This window comes from Scleropages formosus, chromosome 7, assembly GCF_900964775.1.
Source record: "Scleropages formosus chromosome 7, fSclFor1.1, whole genome shotgun sequence".
In the NCBI taxonomy this organism is placed as follows: domain Eukaryota; kingdom Metazoa; phylum Chordata; class Actinopteri; order Osteoglossiformes; family Osteoglossidae; genus Scleropages; species Scleropages formosus.
The window spans coordinates 6,536,026-6,550,179 of NC_041812.1; the positions used below are offsets into that span (position 1 = coordinate 6,536,026).

The 14,154-nt window shown below is 50.0% G+C and overlaps 1 protein-coding gene across 1 annotated transcript in view; it reads right to left on the reverse strand.

Annotated features, from left to right (window-relative positions):
• The window catches only part of LOC108937540 (POU domain, class 6, transcription factor 2-like), a 71,192-nt gene that overhangs the window by 33,712 nt on the left and 23,326 nt on the right, over positions 1-14,154 (reverse strand). The window lies entirely within an intron of this gene.

A 14,154-nucleotide genomic window follows, 5' to 3' on the forward strand; every position in this document is an offset into this window, starting at 1 on the left:
TGCAGCTACAGTGCTGCTGTGTGTCCCTTCATAACGCCACCAAATGGTTATTTAACGACAATCAGTGTTTCTCATGTGACATAACAGATGTGTAACGACCAGTTCCATACGTTGCTTTAGAGGAAATCATGTGTGCAGTAGAATCACACAAGTAGCGCAGGTGCAAAAATAAGTGAACCCCAAGTTGCATCGATTACACCAAGCAGGTAAGTAGAATCAGCAGCATAAATAACAATCGTTAAACTTTTATGCATTTAGGAATGGCAATTTAGATTATTTTTTTTTAAGTTTATTTTAAATATTTTATACAAGACTAATGACCATCCTTCTGGGATTCACATACCTTCAAGCAACGCAGCATTTCTAGTACTCAACTGCAGTGGATGTTTACAGTAAGCTACCGCCCATGTAATGTGAAGTCACGCATGCATAATCCATACAAACGAAATGTTAGAGAGAATGCGTGCCGTTAATACAGAAATGTTACTGAGAATATAGAGGATGTTAAATTTACTCAGGGAACGTTTCTGTATTATCTGCAGTGCTTTCCGATGACCGCATCCATGCCCCGCGCTCTGGCACCTCAAGGCTTAGCCCTTCCCGGGGCATTGTGGGCACGGCTGAAAAGCGGGGACGGAGAGAGCGCGGGCTGAATGATACTTCAAGGTTAAGTCGCGGAACGACCGATCAACAGCGCTGTCAGCATTCCGGCATTGGCGGTGTCAAGCCCGCCGCCGCGACACATAAAGGATGGCCAGCCTTGACAGCAGCATTCAGCGGGAGCGCGTCTCACTGGCCACTGCGGAACAAGTAACCCCAGCAACCCGAGAGGGCGGGTCTGCGATCACCGGGGAAACGGGCCAGCAGACACATTCAAACACAGCCGTCTTTTTATACAGGTGTTGGCATTTCTGGACGGAATTTATTTGTCCATCATGTGGCCGGTGAAACAATGCCGGCTGCGGTTTGTGCACAGGAGCCATTAAGACAGACAGACAAAAAAAAAAAAGCACCACTGTTGTGGTAAAGTAATAAAGCTTTTAATGTAATGAAGCTATTACGATTATTAACTATTGCTTAACTGACACTTTGCTTTAAGGCAACTTACATTTACATTTATTTATTTATCAGACACTTTTCTGCAAAGCGATTTCCAATGAACTTTATGTAGTGTTATCAGCCCACACACCTTATTCACCGCTAGATACACTACTTACACTGATTCACTCATCCATACATCATTGGAACACACACACACTCTCTCTCTCACTGTCACTCACACACTATGTGTTGAACCTGATCAGTATGTCTTTGGACTGTGGGAGGAAACCAGAGCAACCAGACATAGGGAGAACATGCAAACTCCACACAGACTGAGCGGGGCTCAAACCCACATCCTCTCACACCACCCAGGCGCTGTGAGACAGCAGCGCTACTTACAGTATCGGGTTTGAATATTAAGCTGTTTGCAATGATTAACTCTTTTATAGAGCTGGGTAAAATTTACTGTATCAGTGCAGGGTAAGTACCTTGCTCTAGGATGCAACAGCATGAGCAGGAATTCAAACCCGGGTTCTTCAATTCCAGTTTAACAGCTCTAACTACTACGCTACTCACCGCCAGCTGGTCATCTTAAATCTCGCTTGTCAAAGTCATCCCCTTTACTTCGATATCGTGGCCACAAAACCTGGAAAAGAACGACGACGACCTAAAGCGCCTGCCATCGTCAAGGGGGTTCACGAAAGTTTTGAGATGTATTTTGACGACGAGTCAGAAACTCAAGCGAGGCCTAGCGGTGACAGTGTTAAAAAAATCCCGAGTTAAAATTTAAACAATCCTCAGAAATGAAATTCCACATGTCCGTTCCCCCCCAAACCCCCCATGAGCAGAAACATGTTGTCAAGATGCTGGATTTCGCTAACAGAGGCCGACGGCACATAATCAAAGGGTTCCAGGAACTCCCTTGCTCAGACCCCGGGGTTGAGCCATCACTCCAACCTCCCCAAAACCGACCGTGGGTAAGAAGCCTCCAACTAAAATAATAATGGAGGGAAAAAAACGTGTTCCTATTTTGAATACATCACTAGTCTAACGTGAATTAAATGGCAATTCCAAGAGGTACGGTCACGCGTTGCTTGGGCTGCGCCGCTGGTGGACAGTTCAGTAGTATTCCCTACGAGACCCCGCTGTTTCATCATAACTGTGAAGAGCGAAACTCACAATAAAACAGGCAGCGCTCTCCAGTAAACAGCACTGGAAAATCACAGCACCCCCCTCACCCCACCCCACCCCACCCCACCCCACCGACACGCTGACATCGCTCTCGACCGCGCCATGAATTATATATATTTCCAACTCAAAAAATCCAAGAGTTCGGTCCTCACTTCAAATGCGATGGCTAGTCCTCTTACGAGCCTTGACAGGACCAGCTACTCTTTTCGAATATAAGGAGTCACGCTGAAGGGAAGGAAAGGAAGAAAAAAGCGAAACAAACAAAGCAAATGAAATTTCTCTCCGAAAATTACCCAACCCCGAAAAAGATCAAAGTTGATCCGAGGGCCTCGGCTACATGGGGTTGGGATGGGGGATGCGGTGAACGATAGGAAAACAAATTCAAGGGGAACACCCGCGGGCCCCGAGTGGGCTTGTTATACCGCGGCTCCGCAGGTAACGGAGTCCTTTAACGCCGCCGCTTTATACATTCTGTCATCTCGTTAAGACTGTCAGGGCCGCTGACCCGCCCCTTCGCCGCTAACGAGGCAATCCGGCCCCGCCGCGCGCATCCCTTCCACCGAACCCTGGCCGCCGCCGCCGCCGCCCGTGGAGGAGCGCCGAGCTTGGCAGCTCCCCTCCACTAATTGTTGTTGCTGGTCCCCCCCCCCCCCCCACCTTACACAGCTTTCGCGAAAACGGGGGATGAAGGAACGAGACGGGAGCTCAGCCGCCGTTTCCTCCCGGCCGCTCGTTATTCGTCCCGCCCCTCCGGCTGGCGCCCCGTAGGGGTCAGATTGCCGTCGCTGCTCCGCCATCCCCCCACCCCTGGTAATTAATGACAGGAACTCGAACCGGCGCTCTGCTCATCCCGGCAGAGGGCCAGAAATCCCCAGGAAACAGAGGAGAACACACCGTCTCCACGGTTACGCATGTACGCTTTCTGATGGCTGCGCTGCTAGGGCCAATCCTGACTGGGCGCCGGCTGTGGAGCGCACCATACCGTGGTACAACAGTACAATGGCTCCCAGGTCAATACCCGGCCAGCGCCGCAGAACAGACAGAAACCCACCGCACATCCATATACAACACAGATTTCACACAACATTGTTCTTTGCACTCATTTAAGTGCAGAAAACTTCTAAGAGTTTAATTACCTGCTCCAGTAAAGCAACTAATCTTGGATGGTATGACGATGTGTAAAGACACTCATTTACATTTTTTTAAACTGGCATGCTTTGCCAAAACAACGTTAGGCTTCTTGCAATTATTTTCCCATTTATGCAGCTGGGTAATTTTTACCGGAGCCATTCAGGGTACGTGCCACGGAGCTGGGATTTGAACCCAAGGTAAGACGCTCTCACCGCTGCCCCACCTGCTCCCATATAGCCGCTCACCCTACAAATATTAAATGTTACTCGGCATTTATCAGGCACGTTCAAACAGTAAATAAAGGGTAATGAGTGAGAGAAATTAATTCAGCTAAACAGTCTTGATTCGCCCCTAGCGGGAATTGTGATCGACTTCAATAGGAGAGAAAGCATTTTGGTAATTTTTATAATAAACTTCCCCCTGCGGGAGAAAACGTCGGCAATTCTCAAGCGCGTCCTCCCGAGGGCTGTAGCTTAGCGTGCTTGAATAGTGAAAATCCGTTGTGGAAGGCAGACGGAGAGGCTGTAATTCAGTTTGAAGCGGACCGATAGTCAGAGGTCGCGAGTCTGGGCCAGACAGGGCCTGTTCATCAGAGGAATGTCATTTTTTCGTTTTTTTTGTTTTTTTTTTTTTTTTGCCTGTCACCGAGAAGCCGGAGGAAGGGGAGCGACTCCCTCCTCGTTATCGGTGCTCTCCTCTCCATCCCTGCCACCCTTTATTAACCAGACCTTGGCTCACGCCTGTCTTTTATCCCATCCCCTCCCTTCCCCTATCCCCCACCACCCCCCGAAGCCCCTTATTGTTCTCCCTCCTTCTGAGACCCTTTCGGTTACTCCTTGTGTCTGCCTTGTTATTTTTTATTTCCAGAGCGGCTCGACCTCCGGAAACCCCGGGATCTTGGAAACGGGTCGCCATTGCGGCGGGAAAATATATACGTGAAATCCACGGGTATCGCTCGGGGTTTGCGTTCCTGCGTGGGTGCGTCGACGTTCTGTGCGTGCATCCCGCATCGGGCTGGTTCGGGGTTTGCCTCGATGGGGATGGTCTTCTTCCTGATCACAGCACACATCCAACTGAGCGAGTGTGCAGACTGCCAGGACCGTGGCCGCCCCAACAAAACAGGACTCGGTCGGGACCGACGAGTCTACGGAGGCCTCGAACAAACGCTCATCTTGACGGTAACGGCCGGAGCGACCTTCCGCACGTTGGTATCGGACTCTGCTTTTTCTGGAGCGGCAGAAATGAATTAGGCCATCTGTGAGTAACGGTGTACAAGCAGGGTTCGAAGGGCGGTCGTTGGACTGTCGTTTTCTCTCTGCATGGAAACGGCTCTTCCTTTGAGCAGTTCGCGAACTCGGTCCCGCTTTCCCCATCACCGGTCTACCGCAATCACCGCAGTCTACCGCAACCAGTCACAAAAACTGATCAAGAATGGTCTTATTCAGAAGCGAAACAGATTTTTTACTTTACGTTTAGCCGACACTTTTCTCAAAATCAAATCATAATTTTTTACCCATTGATACAGTGGGTACGGGGGGGATGCGGCGGCGCGGCGGGTTTGGCCAGGGCCTGCTGTTTGGCGGGTCTGGGGTTCGAGTCCTGCTTAGGGTGTCTTGTGACAGAGTGGTGTCCCATCCTGGGTGTGTCCCCTCTCCCTCCAGCCTTGCACCCTGTGTTGCTGGGTTAGGCTCTGGCTCGTTGGGACAAGAGGTTTCAGACTGTGTGTGTGCGTACAGCTGGCTAAATTTACGGGAGCAATTTAGGGTAAAAATCGTGCTCAAGTATACTGCAGTTGGGGGTAGGATTTAAAGCGGCAACCTTTGGTCACAAAGGCAGCAACTCTAACCACTATACTACCTGTAGTAGCACCTACTTTTAAAGGTAAACACATAAATATGAACATTTAGGCAAAACAGCTTTTACGGCATGAATACTCTTACACTGGCCTTCCCACATTTTCGTTATGATGCTTTAAAATGGATTGATTGTGACCTAAGAATTTTTTCTTAAAAACTGTACTTAAACTGTTAAATGAACTCTGGACGTGCTTTTTCTGCAAGTGCCTGATATGTCCGCTTAATAGACAAGGTTAATGCTTGTATCTCACACCCAAGGCAGCCCTGCATCCGAAAGAGCTCATGTTTATGAATAAACCAAGTAATGTAAGTAAAGATTGCCCATATTACCTCCTTGGCCCTGTGCCATTAATGAGTTTTTGTTAACGGTTCCCTGAAGCAGGAGCTCTCACCGCAGTCCGTAAAGCCTCGGCGGGGCCCGCGAGACCAGCCCCGGAAGCTTCCGGAAAGGCCACAGTTTATGACTGTTTGCCAGCGCTTAATGTGATGGATTTGTGATGTGATTAAGGCCCTCTGATGTCTTTAATTGCGCTTGCGAGGGCTGTGGGTCTAAGCGCTGGCGGCTACATACTCCCGAGGCCGGCATCCCCCCACCCCCCGCCAGCACACGCGCGAACACACACGCACGCAAACCCCGTGCACGCACTCACACGCCCCCAGAAGTGTCGGATCCTTTCTTTAATATGCATGTCCGAGGTAAATCAATGACAAGTCAATAGAGCAATTATGAAAAATTGCATTTGCACAGCTCAATTCTGCCGAACGCTTAGCAATCGTCGGTGTTGGTCTCAACTCCTTTCCTCTGATCAGATTTCTGTCGAGCGACGAAGGCCTTTCGCTCGCCCCGATCCGTCAGTTTCGCGTGGCACGCCGGACGCGAGCCGGGCGGGGGGGCATTTTTCTGCGGCAGTAACGGAATGTGTTTTTCAAAAAGAAATTCCTGCGTGAATCAAGAGCCGAAACGAAAGAAAATTCCACAGACCCTCGGCCAGGAAAGACGGGGCTCCCGGACTCATCCTGCCATCAGGAACCTTGAGACCGGGACCACGAAGGCCACGGCCGTCTCCGGGAGCACCTACGCGGTTTGCGCCAAAGACAAATCGCAGAGCCCGACCCTCCCGGCGTCCGAACACGCGCCGTGTTACAATGAACCCGATACCGCGGTCCTTACCGCGTTTGCGTCGGGACGGTAGTCGCTTCGATCGAGATTTTACTTCCTCGCTTTTTCGCTCTTGATTATGTAAGTTCTGCCGGTCCAGCTCACCGCACAGACTTAGAAAGCAGATACGAGGAGGGTTGACCCATCACATTATTTCCCCGCACAGCGCAGCGGGTCGACAAAAGAGCCTCGTCCCGGACGACCATGCAACGGCATCGCGGCTCATACTAAGCAATTGATAAGTCTTTCGAAATGAACATAAAGACAAATGCCAAGCAAGCTTAGAAAAAGCAAAGTCTGCCACATGTATGGACCGGGAGGATAAAACCGTGCTCTTTGCGATGCCGGGCGATGCGGAGCCCCTCGCGCGCATCTCGCACAATCCCTGCTCACTCGGGGTGTAATTGAAAGTATCGATCGGGCTTCATGGAGATGAGACGGAAAACAAACAGCGGAGCACAACGCGAGAGGCCCCGCGCGACGCCTTTGATGTTCCACCCATCGATCATCTCGCCGGGCTCTCCGAGACGAACGCGAGCTCGGCCGGGTGAGCTCCTTAGCGGGCCGCTCGGGGTTCGTCTCCCCCCCCACCCCACCTCACTCCACCTGCTCAAGGACCCAGCCGGAGAGGGCGCCATCGAAGCCCCCATGAGGGCGCCATCGAAGCCCCCATGACTTCACCAGGGGTGTGGTTACTAAACGGCGCTGGCGCTCACTTCTGGGCAGCAGGTCCCGGGGAGAGGATGGGGAGTAAGAGCCCTCATAAAGAATGCATGCTTATGTGGCCCCCCGGGGGGCGGGCAGGAAGGTCAACAGAGCATGGTGGATGCGCGGCAATAAGTGAGTGCTTCTCCAGTGACACTAAAAGCGATGCCGCTGTATTTGCTGATAAAAAAAGAGCTACTTCAGAGCGACTATAATAGACTGTCCGCCTAGTAATGCCGCTTTCCGGGAATGATGCATGTACGCACGTCGCTAAAGAAAACCAAAGGGGCTGAAGGGTGGGAAGGCCTTTGAACTACAAGCGGAGCAAATGAAAAGGGCGACGACGGCCCGCATTTTGTGTTTTCGCTCTCAATGGGCAATTAGGTATTTTATATCGGTTACACGGCCGAGGGGAAGGAGGAAGGCGGGACCTGCACCCCTGCTCCCCGTAGACGCTCTTCCGGGAGGGGGAAGAGAAAGCCGGGGCCGCGAGCGCTTCGCTGCGATGCCGCCGAGGTCTGAAAGCAGGTAAAACCGCAGTAAGTGAATTCTTCGGAGCCGAGGAGGCTTCCATTAGCGCTCCGTCGGTATTCCCTGCGGCGCCCGGCAAGCGTGTCTCTGAGCGTCGGCGGCTCTTAAGAATGCCCGTCTCGCTCGTTGGCCTGTGCTTACCGGTCCGAGCCGCATGTCGATGTATGACTAACGCGTCGGCTCGAGATGGTCTCGGCGCAGGAGAGACGGAGCGCGGAAAGCGAGGCGTTCGTTTCACGTTCGCGCATTTGGCTCGCGTTTTTTTTCTCCGAGGTGACTCGAAATCGACGCGCGTCCCATGGATAGATGAGTCAATTCCGTGCGGAGAAGCCAGCGTTCGTAAAAGAACTAAGCATAAACGCACCCGAAAAACTCGCAAGATCTCAGTCGATATGCAGATTGTGGTGCGTATATAAAAAAATAGATGAATAAACGTAAACCACCATTGGAAGATATCAGGCTGTTACGGTTATTGACCGTTACTTAGCTGACGCTTCACAATAGTAGGTTTGCATATTAAGGTACATGCAATTGCATGTACCTTAATATGCAAACCTACTATTGTAAAGCGTCAGCTAAGCAGCCCATTCAAACAGCAGGGCAATTTTTACAGTGTCGGTCAGGGTAAGTTCCTTGATCGAGGGTACTACAGCCGGACCGGGATGCGAACCCAGGGCCCCTGACTGCGAGGCGACGGCTCTAACTCTGTAGCACAGATACATACATTCTATTCAATTATGAGACAATTATGCAGAGCATCACCCGCGGACGGAAACGCGGCGCGGGCAGGAGAGTCTTTCGTTAGCGTCACGATATTTCCGTGCGTCGCACGCGTTCTTCTGCGCAACGGTTCAAATGACAAGGCGCTGCTTATTGTCCCATATTATTCCATGTTCTTGTTTTGCTGCAGGGACTTGTTATTTTGCTACCTCAGTGGTTTCTTCCGGAACGGCATATGAGATCGGCGCGCGTCTGAGACGACACATGATAAATGAAGTGGCGTGGCGCTTATGCGCTTATCGTGGCCGCTGGCTCGCAACAGGTTCAGTAAAGGGCGCTGCCAGTAAATGAAATTCCCGGGAAAGACAATACATCATGGGAGGAAACGCAGAGCGGCGGGAGACGTCCGCCGCGGAGCACATCCTCCCGTGGATGCAGACGGGGGCCGGGCCTGGGACCGGGTGGGGGAGGCGAGGAGGTGTCTGTTTGGGGAGGGATAAAGAAAAAAAAAAAAAGGGTGGGCAAGAGAGAAAGCAGATTTTCTCCTGTTCTTACAGCTGAGCTGGGCCTTTTTTTAACCACTTCAGCTGTTGCGTTAAATGGAATGTGGGACTAACTAATTTCACAGTGAAATCCCTTTATGATGATGCGTGCTGCATGTCTGCGCGACGCACTTGAGCGCGTGAAAAGCGTGTTGTTCTACCAGCCTGGGCGTCTGTGATTAATGTCATATGAGCACAATAAATGTAAGAATAATTTCAAATTTGACTGCGGTCATTCACACCTTAATATTAAATATATGCTGCAAAGGTTTATATAGACAATACATATTTACATAAGGAACTAAACATATACACGCACCCCGAAAACTCGCAAAATCTCAGTCAGTATGCAGATTGTGGTGTGTATATAAAAAAATAGATGAATAAACATAAACCACCATTGGAAAGTATCAGGCTGTTACGGTTATTGACCGTTACTTAGCTGACACTTTACGATAGTAGGCTTGCATATTAAGGTACATGCAATCATTTGAGGTGTTACATACAAGTTGCTCTTCTTTGTGTAAACATGGCCCTTAAATCTGCTCTCTATAAAGCACCAAATCATTTGCATCTGTTTTGGTGCAGCGGCGAGGGTCGCTTCTTTCACTGCAGGAAAGTACATTTCTGTAGACGTGTCAAACAAATAACTGAAAAGTTCAGATTCGGTTCGTTGAAAGGCGGACCCTTAACCCACCAGCAGCAATTAAATAAGGATCAGAAATCCACGCCTTATATATATTTAATACAACTAATCTTTCCGGGGGGGTTGAACGACCTCTTGATGTCACTGTCTATTATTATTTATTCATTTAGCTGATGCTTTTGTCCAGGGCAGCGTGCAATGTTATGTTCGCTCACCAAGCTGCGTACAAATATTCACTAGTTTTTATAACCGGGTCATTGTGAGCGGAGGTGTCAAGGATCCTGCAGCAGGAGTGGGGATTCAAACCCTGGTCCTTTGATAGTAAGGTGACGGCCCTGACCCCTATGCTATCTGCTGCCCCTATAGGTAGAAAACACACCAAGTTGCATTGTCTTCTAAATTCCATTTGCATATTTCTCTCCCGCTCCTGCGTGACAAAAGTGTATTTTATTTGTCCTCCTCTCATAATGCAAACGCTGCCTTCGTATTGCCCGGTGCTGCTTGTAATAGAAGGGTGGAAAAGAGGGAAGAGGAAGCAGAGAAGGTGGCGGAGTTGGGAGAAAGGGGAAAAGAACTCGGAAGGAAAGCGGGAGGAGTGAAATGAGAGCTGAGGGAGAATATGATGGCGAAAGAGAGAGGAAAGAAGACGGGGGGAGGGGGGCACGGCCCGTACTTTGCGGGGGGAGCACGGCAGGGGAATGGATCAGCTCTCTCCCCGGTGCACGGCCCACCACCGGCTCCTCTGAGGTCTGCGGAGAGGCCATCTAATCCGTCCGAGATGTACTTGAGGTTAGCCCAGCTGGGTCCCCGGGGATCATTAGAGCCTGGAAAGGCCTCCCCGCAGGCCTTTTACCGAGCCGACACCCCGCTGACACCGGGTGGAGTGGAAAAAAAAAAAATCACAGGGCGACGCGTGCCCGAGGAGCCACCGCTATTAATTAGAACAATTAGGCCCAGGCCTGCCATTTAAAACCGCAGACTCCTTTTAGCGGCGCCGCCGTCAGGTGACCCGCCCTCCTCGCCGCGCTAATGTTCCTCTAAGGTTCATTTACGAACCATTTGGTGACGAGATTGACCACGGGATTTTGTTACGGCGGAGAAAAAGCAGAAAAGCAATACTTCATATTGACCTTTTTCGCCATTCGGAGGGAGAAGTGGCCCGACCTCGCCGTTTATGCTCCCCTTGGCTTTGGGAAGCCTGTTTGTCTCGTGTTCATATTTACACCCACCGGAGACCACGCGGAAAAAGTTTTACATGGACGCATTCCTAGGATTTCTGGAAAGTTGCCTGAGGACGTCACCGAAACTTGCGGTACCGTGGAAGACTGTCGGATGCCCTCCGTAAGGTGCGTTAACATTCCGTATGGCATCGCGTGCAATTTAGAGGAAAAGTCCTCTAGAGTGGACAAGAAAACGAACGGCTCCGGAGGATAGGCCATATCAAGAGCTGCGCTTTAATTCTTTCGGAATTGACAGTCCGCACTCGGTGTGGAAGACGCGGCTATCGAAAAGCGTTTCGCGAAAAGAGTTTCATGACAGTAACTCGATTGCCAAATATTCCCCACGGGGTATTCATTACACCCCCAGCTGCTGTTTGATAGACTCGGAGGCCCGATACAATCTTAGGCAGAGCCACTTTGCTCCGACAGTGTAAAGTTTCACCGCGTTTAATGAGAAGGAGCAGAAGCAGGCTCGCACGAGCGCGAGCGTGCGAGGGCGACGCGGCACCTCGCCCGCCTCTATCTTAAAAGCACCACCGTTCGATCTGATAATCTGTCCCACTTTTGCGTGTGTTTTGTAAATGTCAGACACGCGCATATAAGCGCCCCTCCTACTTCATGTGGCTAAAAGCTTCTCCGCCCCCCACCTACTCGTGAGAGGGCGAGCAGAGAGGTGTCTCTTCGCATCCCTAAGACGGTCCAACGCCCCGGACAAAGGGCTCCGGGCACCTAAACGAGCGACTCCGGCTAAAGCGACGGCTTCGTGTTACGGGGACTCGCGGACGGGACGCGCGCCTATCCGTCCAAGGAGCCGCGCACCCGGTATCGCCGACAATCTGCAATAGCAAGACTTTCATTTCATCTCTGCCCCATAAAATTACCATTAACATCGCAGCTCATGCGGAACGCAGATAAAATGTAGAAATGTCACCGGAATCGGATGAGATGGGATGGGAATTTCAGTTACGCTACAGCACCGACGCTCCACCTTCTCCTCCCGCAACCCCCCCCCACCGACCCAAAACCCAGCACCCACTATGTCGAATGTTTAATTTACAATATTTCATAAGCTAATTTTCTTCCTGCCAGCCATGTAAATCTCAAATCAATTTTCGTTTAAAGGGGTTCAATTCGTATTGCGTCTGGTAAGCTGGCGGAAGACGGTCGTGTCTCGGGGCCCCATCGCGAGGCTGAAGCCGTTCGAGGGACAAGACGCTTCGGAAGAGGTAATACTGCACGCCGCAGAAGGCGAATGGGCTCTGGGGACGAGCGCCCCGCGGTACGGGGATGCTGACATCACAGCGACCCGCCGAGGAATTCTCCGCAGCAGCCCCGACTGCTCCAGGGAGTGCGTGCGGCTGATCGGATATCAGTTCTCCAAATGCACCGATGCCAAACACGGTAAAAAAAAAAAAGGGTAAACTGAAAAAGAAACGTACTCCGAAATCGCACTGAAAAAGAAACGTGGCCCTGGATCAAAATAAATAAATGTTCACATAGAGCCCCACAGAATTCGAAATTTTGTTTCATATGTACATCTTGTCTGTAATCATCAGTATATGCCAGTCTTTTTATAACTAAGGATATTAAAAATATATGAAGGCTTCTGCGGGCTGTTAGGGTTTATTTCTCGCTCCGCGACTGTTGCGTACCGCCGAGAGAAAAATTCTCTTTCGTCTCTCGCTGCCATTAAGAGGCTCTGAGGCCGAGCGCCAGCAGGAGGTAACGTTCTGCCCAAAGACCAACATACATTAAAGGCTCCCCCTCGGTGGCGGTTTTTAAAGCGCGAACAAACACGAAATTATTTAAGAAGACTTTTTATCGATTTTTCTTTCATTGATTCGACATTGGATTCCTCTTATGTTATTTATCATGCTACTTTATCTTCTGTCTTTACTTTTATTTTCGATATTTTCACTGACAGTCTCTCGAATTGAACTGTTTACCGTGTTTTTAAACGTTAACTACCTTTTCCTTACCGTTAATTTTCGCTCCGTTGTAATAATCATAAAGATGGTAATGAGACGGTAACGATGATATGAATCCGGCACTTTCCTTCAACTGAAGCGCAGTGAATAAAACCACAGTGAAATTTCTGTTGCATCTTCAGGGCTGTTTCTTTTTTACTTTAATTTCTCCTTATGATGCTACTTTTTGGTTTCTGGCATCTGCAGAACTGCTTTTTCTTTCTTGACCATTAAAATCAGACCCCCACCCCCCCCCGCCCATTTTACCCTGCAGCATTTTTACCTCCCTTCTGAAGACATGACTTCTCTTGTTTAAGAAGTCAAAACTAGGCCATGATGCTGACAAAGTCATATATTCACTATATAATGGAAAGGCTCTGATATGGAAATAAATAAAAGCAGAGAAGATTTAAGCGGGACCAGATGAGGGGCAGTTAAAATGAATAAAACAGTAATAGAACAGGTTTTGGAAACGATCCACTTTACGAAGTGTGCAGGTTTCGCTCTGTGTGTGTGTGTGTGTGTGTGTGTGTGTGTGCGCGCGTGTGTGCGTGCGCGCACACTCCTCTGTGTTTACACACCGCCCGTCTACTTGCGCACGATCTGGAATATTTTAAGCCTCAGCGAGCAAGGATTGTGTCGGGCCTTTCTTCTTCTTTCCACCTTCTTCCATCTTCTCGGCGCACGCGAGCGGGTGCGTGTTGTGTGTGTGCGCGCGAGCGAGCGTGCGTGCGCCTGTTGTTTTAAACCACTTGCTGAAGGCAAACAACAGAGAGCGGGCAGATATCAATGGAATAGGAACAGAAAAAGCCGGGAACGCGGAGTCGCTGCGGCTGCCGGGATCGTCTGGCGAATCTCCGCCCTGCATTTCATCTCCGCTGGCACCTCTCACTCTCAATTATTTGGCTGCTGTCACAACAGATCAATCAAATTGCCGCTCGCGGTCTTTGTGCAGGCGCTTCTATTGAACTACGGCTGCATTAGCCATGAAATGTACAGAAGAATAAATTCCGTGTCTATTATTTATTTTATACACCCCCCACCCCAGCCCCCACCCGAGTAAACTTACAGCCCCCACGTCCCCCTTCTTCCATCCTTAAATGTCTGTGTGGAGAACATGATGCACATACAGAGTAATTCAGATGAAAAGAGTTGTCCGTGTAGCGCCGCACTACTTTATTGTAGTTCACGCTGAACCCTTCTGGGCCGACGCGATTCGTGTTTACAGTGTTTCACTAATGCTTTTTTGTTTCTGCCTTCCTTTGTCTTCCGGAGATTAAACGCATAAACAAACATTCGTTTGCATGCACCTGACCGAATCCCCCCGGAGGTAATTTGTTTTTACAAGTGTCGTGATAACTCCTGGACACCGGTGCCGGCTGGGCTTTTTCTTTTTTTTTTTTCTTTTTTCCCTCCCCTTGCTCCTTCCTCTTCTTCTTCTTCTT